Source organism: Filicampus tigris, chromosome 17 (assembly GCF_054856515.1).
Source record: "Filicampus tigris isolate MCC_2025a chromosome 17, RoL_Ftig_1.0, whole genome shotgun sequence".
In the NCBI taxonomy this organism is placed as follows: Eukaryota; Metazoa; Chordata; class Actinopteri; order Syngnathiformes; family Syngnathidae; genus Filicampus; species Filicampus tigris.
Genome location: NC_141233.1, coordinates 369279 through 378789, shown reverse-complemented (window position 1 = coordinate 378789; position 9511 = coordinate 369279). Strand labels below are relative to the sequence as shown.

At 40.6% G+C, this 9511-nt stretch overlaps 1 long non-coding RNA gene across 1 annotated transcript; it reads left to right on the top strand.

The window, feature by feature from the left end:
* The first annotated feature begins 485 nt into the window (after positions 1-485).
* LOC147132784 (uncharacterized) lies at positions 486-8209 on the top strand. The gene is made up of 2 exons (XR_015081810.1): positions 486-855; positions 5815-8209. It is a non-coding gene; the product is annotated as an uncharacterized LOC147132784 (long non-coding RNA).
* Positions 8210-9511: the final 1302 nt, after the last annotated feature.

The following is a 9511-nucleotide window of genomic DNA, read 5'->3' as shown; positions in this document are numbered from 1 at the left end:
TTTGTCCATTTTTGACACTCTTGTAGTTAGGGTAAATATTCTCTTATCCATCTTTTCCAAAAGAGGTCCGAGATGTATTGAACTTGTTTCCATCACCTCCTGGTATAAAGATCTGTTTTGTCAAAAAGTCCTGGAGGGAGAATTGGTTTCCCTTTCATTAGTAACAAGTGGTTTGGTGTTAAGGCTTCAAGGTCATTTGGGTCCTCTGATAGTTTTGTGATGGGACAGCACAATTGAGCACTGCTTCAGTTTCACACAATACAGTATGGAAACTGTAAGAATAATAATGCATTTTATTATTTATGTGTTTGATTTTTATCATTAGGCCAACTTGCTTGGTGTGCTTTGCTTTCACATATGTATGTTAATTGCACACACACACACACACGCACACACACCCCCACACACACACACGCACACACAGATAGACAAAACAAGTTCATAGTGTTCCAGCTGCTTTCGCTCCCCTTTCCCTTAGAGCTGGAACACCTTTGTTATCAGGGACACCGAAGAATAATAAAAAGAAAGGGGGCGCAGGAGCCGGGCAGAGCGTTTTAGGAACTGTAATCGTACACTTCCCTGCGCTCTCCTTGCAAGTAAAAAGACAATATTGTTGTAGAATGTCTTCTCTCCTCATTGTGTGCATTGTTTATGAATGTCTCACTTGGTGTGAACCTGACATTAAATTGGTCCTTTGAGCCGGATCCCTATATGCCGGAAGGTTTCCAGCTGTCGAGTCAACCTCCAGGTAAAGTCCGTGGCCACGGCTCTAAGACCCTTTGTGGGACTGGTCTTTGGCTTCACTTCTGGGAACTGAAGGCTGACGGGAAGCCGGAGGAGTGAAGACATCTCTGGGTGAGTAGGAAACTCACGACACTCGTGGATGAGTGAATTGCGCGCTGGTAAAAAACCTTGACAATACTAGTCCCTGGTCAAGTAGTAAGACAGAGTAAGTCTATAAAACTGTAAGACAGAGTAAGTCTATAAAACTGTGAGACAGAGTAAGTCTTTAAAACTGTGTAAGCCTTGAGAATACTAGTCAATGTCACGGTAAAAGACAGAGTAAGTCTATAAAACTGTAAGGGCGACGGTGTCCTGTACGTACTTAAACTCCGTGAAAAACGCTGCTAAAAATGTGACTGTGTAAACTGTGTGAGTGAATGTAAACAGGATTGTAAGTGACAACTTTGTGTGGACGCAATAGGCAAGAATCCTCCGCCACTTGTGGTAGAAGCTTGAGGATTGCCACACACTGGGTTGATTGTCACCCTGTTTTAAGGTAAAAGTCAGTATAGGACACCCTAGGTGTCATGAAACTGACTCTAGGGAAAAAAAAAAGAAAAAAATGGGGAAAGTTAACAGTAAAATCGGTGATAAAAGTGATCCTAAACAAAACCTCACATGCAAAGATTGGACATTTGTGGAGCGTCACTGTCCTTCCAAAATACAACACTTAAACCTTTGGATAACAAAATATGACTTTGCTGGCCAGCTTAAAAAAAGAAAATAACAATAATAATAATAATAATAATAATAATAATAATAATAAAGGATGGCGAAGGCCTGTGTACACTTGAATTCTGGGTGTGGGTATGTTTGGGCAAATCGGTTGTGAAACCCTGTGTGAAGTGTGTAAGTGAACAGAGTGATTGCGAATTAAAATACCACTAGGTATTTTATTCCATATAATTAGTATAGTATAATTAGTAGTATATGTAGTAGGATAATGAACAGCAGACTGGTGTGGATGCAGAAGCAAGAATTCTCCATCTGAAAAGGTTGTAGTGAGAATGACCACAACAGGAAATTTGAATTGCTGTCCTACTGATAAAAATCCAGTTTTTAGAACACCCTAGGTGTTAGCAAGCTGGACCAAATTGTCTATACAATGGGGAAAATAGGTAGTAAATTTAAATCATAAAATGCAATGTAAGGATTGGAAGTTTGTTGAAAAACAGGATCCTGATGAGATCCAATATTTAGACGCATGGATAGCTGAACACGTTTTAATGGTTAAGTTAATTACACATAAAGTAGCCGTGTTACAGGAATCAATCATATAGCAGAAGCATTTAATGGGCAAAAAGTAAGAAACGAAGATAATGTGACTTGAGCGGCGGCGCAGACATCAGGGAGGGGCACCTGGGCCCTCTGCTCCTCTCTTGTCTGACCCTGCGACAAGGCGGAACAATTCTTGCTCATTATTATAACATTTGGCTGAAGAAGAGCACAAAGTAAGCAAAAATAAACTACGGATGTAGAAACAACAAGGCAAATATTTGGGACGCAATCTTAGTGTTGGAAGTATAATTGTAGTGGGGAATAGAAAAACAAAAACAAAGTGCAATTCTCCAGGCTCCAAAACATCAAACGAAGGGGTGGATGATGTCATTTTTTAGGTCTAACAAATTGTTGCTGAATCTGGGTTCCAAATTATGCAGGAATCATTGGTGAAAAAATGTAATAGTGAAGACCTCAAATGACATCACCTTTAAGGTAGACCAATGAAGCAGGAAAGTTTTTTGTGAAATAAAGCAAATTTTAGTGTTAAGCACAGCATTATCTTAAATTATGGCGACCCCTTATTCAGTTGATAGATTGTAAAGGTCATTTTTCGACTTCAGTTTTGGTGCGGCAAGATAGAGACAAAATGAAACTAATTATTTCAAATTGGACGGTGCATTGCCGCACTCTGGAAGAGCAGTTATTGCAGCATCCATTGCTGTAAAAACAAATGCAGCAATGGATGGGTGCCTCAGTTTCCAGTTGTTTTTTTAAGTGCAACCATAGTTTTTGTTCTATCCCCTGATTTTGAGAGTGCCACGTGCAGTCTCTGCATTGTTTTAACAAAGGACCATGATCTTTTTATCACTAGCGAAACATTTACCTTGTATGAATTGAGACAACGACTAACTAAAGAGACGCACGATGTTAAACACAGCCACATTGTTACTACTTCCTGAGGATGGAAGAAGACATGATTGCCTCACTGTAAACACAAACATTCATATTACTCAGAAGTATTGTGTTGAACTAACTCACATTTTGATAATTTGTTCTAAACATTCATTTTAATTAAGTTGTTAGTAATTCCTGACGATTAAATTAATTTACTCAGTTGTTTTGAGTTTACATGTCTTAAACAAATTAAATATTTAGAACTTCTGGATTTTTTTTAAGGTGAAATGCTATCTATCCCTTTGGAACTTCACATTTTTATTGTTTTCCTGTTACAAAAACATTTATTGCATGCAATAGCTGATATATCCTTGTTGGCACACCGGTTTTTAAATATAAAAGGGAGATGCGCGCTATACAAGTGTTGGACCTTGTAACCATTTAGCGCTATAAACTCAAAATAATTAAGTTGGTGGTAATACTGTGCACTCAGAATTGATAGCTTGTTACACGTAAAGAGTTCAACTTACGTTTACTTATCATTTCTAAGGCAACGAGTTTCCATATTTTTTATTTATTTTTTTTTTTTAATGGTGTGAACTCCTTGATTTAAAAAAAAAAAAGAAACAATTAATAAGCTAAAATAAAATGGTGCGACATTACCAGGTGACATCTGTGTATGGCCAAACAGATTACTTATTTTACCGAAATATCCATACGAATGGGCTGCTGAATTGAATGGAAAACTATTGTTTCGTCATCATAGATGCTTTTTCAAAATGGCTAGAAATATTCCCTATACCAAACATTCAGACGCGTTGACGGTGGCAAAAGCACTTTGCAGGGATATCATCCCCAGATATGGCATTTCTAAAAAACGTACAAGGATGGTGGTACCCGTTTTGCTGACCAAATTGTGGACAAAATAGGAGTGACGGTTCACATTGATCTGAGAATCTTGGTGCTTACCACCCTCAAAGTGCTGGATTGGTGGGAATAATTAATGGGACAGCAGAAAATAGACAGAGATAATGCATTAATATAACGGGAAGTACTTTTCATAATAAGATAACGCTTAGACAATGTGTACACGTGAAAGACATGGCAAGTACTTTTCATGATGGAATAACGCTTAGACAACATGTACACAAACGGGGTAGCAAGAGAAGGTTACATTTTTCTCAAACAGTAATGAGACAAAACACACACACACACACGGAAGGAACATCTGTTGGCATTTATGGCGTACTTTCAGTAGACCAAATACCAGATGATAACACGCCGAGCATGTGACTTGTATAAACCGTAATTCAGTCAGTCAGTTTCCAGCTTAACACACAAAAATTAGTGAACCTGCAGTATGAAATACGGACTAAACATAAAAACAATGAAGCGAAAATGAGAAAGGATGGGTATGAGGACGTAGACTTTTGGAGAGTGTTGGCGCAGAAGCGTGAGAAAGGGCCAAGTAAGTTGGACAAGGTGCTGTTTCATAGAAAAGAGGACAATGAGACGGGGGCCGGTGGCAGTGAGGAGGCAGGTTGGGGGTGACATGGAACTGGCTGAAAAAAAAAAAAAATCAACGAAATGTAGAATTAACTTAAAATTTTTGCCATTAGGGACAGGATTCACGCTATTTGTCGATGGGTCATATAAAAAGGATGTTTTGGGGAAAACACGACTGGCTACTCTGTTGTTACGAAAGATGAAATTCTAAAAGCAGAATCACTGCCATCGCATTATTCTGCTCAAGCTGCTGAATTAGTTGCACTAACAGAGGCATGTAAATTATGCCAGAATAAAGATGTTACAATTTACACTGATAGCCAATACGCATTTGCAACAGTACACATCTTTGCACAATACTGGCGCAATAGAGGCATGATTACATCGACGGGAAGAGCAGTGACACATGCTCAATTACTCCAACATTTGTTAGATGCCGTACAGTTACCACGCAACATTGCAATATGTAAGTGTGCCGCACATAACTCGGGGACAGACAGTGTGTCATTGGGCAATGCTTTCGCAGACAAAACAGCTAGAGAAGCGGCTTTAAAGCCCTTCGCGGGGTTATCAGACCATATTCCTGACACACAAATATTGAATACCCAAACCTTGATAGATATGCAACAGCAGAGTCCACAGACAGAACAAAAACTCTGGACTGATAAGGGGGCAACTTCGCGGGAAAATATTTATGTCAGCACAAAGGGAAAACCCATACTACCAAAAATTTGTTCAGGTGGGCAGCAATATTAAGCCATGGGATGTCTCATGTTTCGACTGGGGGAACGGTGGCTCTTGTAAACAGACATTACACGACTTATGGGTTTAACCTCTTCTAAAAAAAACTATTTTTGTCGGGCTTGTTTGACCTGAGCCAGGCACAATTCACAAGGTAACTTGCGTCCAATGCGGGGTCAGTTTCTTCCGGCAACCTATCCTTTTCAGAGAATTCATATGGACTTTATTGAATTTATTGAAAGACATTATACCGCGATATAGTATTCTGCAGAGAATTTATAGTGACAATGGGACACATTTTGTTATTGTCAAAATAGGTCTGTTATTTCATATTGACTTAAAGCGTCATTGTTCCTATCATCCACAGAGTGCTGGTCTGGTGGAAAGGATGAATGGGACTGTAAAGAATAGGTTGAAAAAAAAAACGCATGGAGGAAACGGGTAGACCTTTGGACGCAATGAGTTGATCTTGTTAAACTGTATAGCAACATTACTAGTATAACTGGGCCTACTCCATTTGAAGTACTTTTCGGTAGGCCCTACAAACTACCGTTATTCACTAAACACTGGGAATGGGATGATGAGGCGAATTTGGCTGATTACATGAGAAAGACTTTAGAGAAACGTGATGAACTTAAATTACCTGAGAACGATTGTGTTTCCCAACAGACACAACAACTGGTGAAGCCAGGAGATTGGGTCCTGGTCCAGAGCATTAAGAGAAAACACTGGCACTCTCCCACGTGGGAGGGCCCATATCAAATGTTGCTGACAACTCCGACTGCTGTGAAGCTTGCAGAGAGGAGCACGTGGATACACTTATCACATTGTAAGAAGGTCATTTCTGCTGATTTCTCTTCCGGGGAAGGTGAGCAAAAGTCTGGCAAGAAGGTGGGTGCAGATTTATAGTATCTGAAAATACTTGACGGTCAGTGAAGAATTTGACAGACACCAACCCCTTTTTAGTGGAGTTACAGCAGAAATGGCGATGCCAAAATAGCACGACAGAACTGAAGCTTCCAATAGGAACCCCGAGGGGGTTCAAGAAAAGGTGCGGTAGTATAATTCAAACAACGGGGAAGGGGTACGAACAGTACTGGTGGTACCTCACTGGACATGCGTTAGATTCGAGTTGGGATTCTTTGATCACTACACAACAGGGTGATTATTGGGCTCCTGGACAGGGCCGTGAGGCTAGATATTTTCATAACAAAATACTTCTTTCAAAGACGGGGTCAACTCTCAATCTCAGGGTCACTGTGGGGGTTGGGCCTTTCAGGCCTCCTACTGTAGCTATTTTCAATTCATCTTGTTGGGGGTTTCTTTTGTGGGCTTATTCATCAGGTTTTGATCCTTATTTTCCTGTTGTAATTTGTGAAGACAGTACTCTGTCTCCTTCTGAGATTCCTAGAGTAGGTTCATATGTTAACAATTATATGAGAAATGCTTCAGGAGTTTGTGCACTTGTGTCATTGCTCTTAACTGTTACTATTTTTCCATCTACAGTAGAGGATATCCAGAGGGCAGCTCTGACGCACATTCCGCGAGACAAGTTCTTTAGGAATCGGCGTAGTGCTTCCTGGAGGGATGGAGATCCGACCTATATTGATGCTATTGGCGTACCTCGAGGTGTACCAGATGAGTATAAACTGGTTGATCAGATTGCAGCTGGTTGGGAGTCCATTTTTATTTGGATCACGCCGAATAAAAATGTTGACAGGATCAACTGCCTACACTACAATGTGCAGAAACTGGGTAACTATACTGAAGCAGGATTTCTTTCTATCAAAGAACAATTGGCAGCCACCTCTCTCATGACGTTCCAGAACCGCATAGCGGTTGACATGCTCCTCGCGGAAAAGGGTGGGGTGTGCGCCATGCTTGGCGACCGGTGTTGTACATTCATACCTAACAACACGGCCCCGGAGGGGTCTCTCACCAGGGCCATCGATGGCCTCCGCGTTCTCAACCACAAGATGAAGGAGCACTCTGGAGTGGACACGTCTCTTTGGACGGAGTGGTAGGAAAGAACATTTGGTAGATTACAAGGACTTGGTTTCCTCTGTCCTGGTTTCTGTTGCTGTGTTTGCAGCTATCCTCACGTTGTGTGGGTGTTGTTGTATTCCTTGTCTTAGAGCACTGCTCAACTGGTTGATCACTACAGCTATTGCACCTACGACGTCCAAATTAAACAATGTTTATCCGTTATTGCTTTATCGTACAGTTGAGAGTAATGGTGACACTGATGACACTTCTTTTGATTCTCCTGTTGACATTTCGTTTTCTTTTCCAGATCTCTTTCCGGGTCTTGGAGATCATGAGTAAAATTACATTGACAACCTCGGGTGTAATTACATTTTTCATGAGAGTGATTCGGTAGATTAAAGCCTTTGTGGAGGGTCTATTCGATGATATGAGGATTGTGCAAATGTAAGCGAAACAGGGGGGAATGTGATTAATGTTGTATATAATGATTCGGGTGTTGGATTTTTCAATCAGATTTTTCTTTATATTATAGTTAGTTTTATATTATAATAAACAGGGGGGAAATGTACGAATAATAATGCATTTTATTATTAATGTTGATTTTCATGATTAAGCCTGTTAGTTTTGTAGGTTTAGCTTTATACTATACACGAATAATGATGCATTTTATTGTTCATGTGTTTAGCTTTATATTATATAAAAACAGGGGGGAATGTAAGAATAATAATGCATTTTATTATTTATGTGTTTGATTTTTATCATTAGGCCAACTTGCTTGGTGTGCTTTGCTTTCACATATGTATGTTAATTGCACACACACACACACACACACACACACACACACCCACACACACCCACACACACACACACACACCCCCACACACACACACACACATAGACAAAACAAGTTCATAGTGTTCCAGCTGCTTTCGCTCCCCTTTCCCTTAGAGCTGGAACACCTTTGTTATCAGGGACACCGAAGAATAATAAAAAGAAAGGGGGCGCAGGAGCTGGGCAGAGCGTTTTAGGAACTGTAATCGTACACTTCCCTGCGCTCTCCTTGCAAGTAAAAAGACAATATTGTTGTAGAATGTCTTCTCTCCTCATTGTGTGCATTGTTTATGAATGTCTCACTTGGTGTGAACCTGACAGAAACCTTCATCGTCTAATGTTTGCTGACGAAGCACAGAACTCAAAACCTTTTTATCGTCCTTATGAGACGCTCCCAGGTGCCACCATGATGTGATCCAGACGGTTGGTTAAAATTCCACTTCATTCCTCTTCGTGCTAAAACTTTCCCAATTTGGGTATGATTTAACACAGAAAAAAAGCTTCTCTTAGTTCTCTTCCTGCTCCTACAAAATTCGTCCTGTTATCTGATCTCATTTGTGAAACTTGTCCTCTTCGAGAGATGAATCTTCGCAGTGCATTGATGCATGAATCGGTGTTTAACGAGTAAGCCACTTCCAGGTGTTCAGCTTTACTTGTCATGCAAGTGAACACCTTTTTACAACACTGCGCCCTCTTTTCACATCAATCGGACCAAAATAGTCTACTCCAACATTAGTGAATGGCGATAGATCTGGAACAACTATCTCCTCAGTTAGGTCTGCCATTTTTTGTTCGCTCATCTTTCCTCCGTAGAGTTTACAGAACTGGCATTTTGCGATGACCTTCCTTGATGCAGAAACGCCATTGGTGATCCAAAATGTTCAGATTTGTCAGCCACTTGTCCCAATTGTCTTGGAAAACTGAAGGTATTGGATCGTCCCAATCATATTTCATTCTGCATAGGTCCTGTAGTAGTAGCTTGGCAGGGAAGATGACAGGTGCTATGAATCCTAGTGGGTCATAGATAGAGCTGATCATTGACAATATACCTCGTTTGGTGAAAGGCTTATCCTTGATTTTCAACTTGAAGTTGAAGCTGTTTCAATACACCACTGCAACCCTAAAGCTCTATCTACAGGCAGTTTGTCTCTGTCAAAGTCCACGTCACAGAGAGTTACAGACCTCAACTCCTCGGGAATGCATTGGAGCACTTTCCGGCTGTTGCTGATCCATTGGGTTAAAATGAACCCACCTTTGCGACATATGGCTATGAGATCTTTAGCCATAGTGACAGCATCCTCTTCAGAGGGTACGCTTTTCAGAAGATCGTTCATATAGAAATTCCTGTTGACTGTTTCTATCACATTTGGTGAAAAGATGTCCTGGTTGTCTTCAGCAGTCTTCCTAAGAGTGTAGCAGGCTGCACTTAGAAAGGAAATTGCTCCGAATAGATGCACAGTCATACGATACTCTAAAAGATCTTTCTCCAGATTGCCTTGAGGCCACCACACAAAACGCAGGAAGTCCACATGTTCCTTTGCCACTTTTA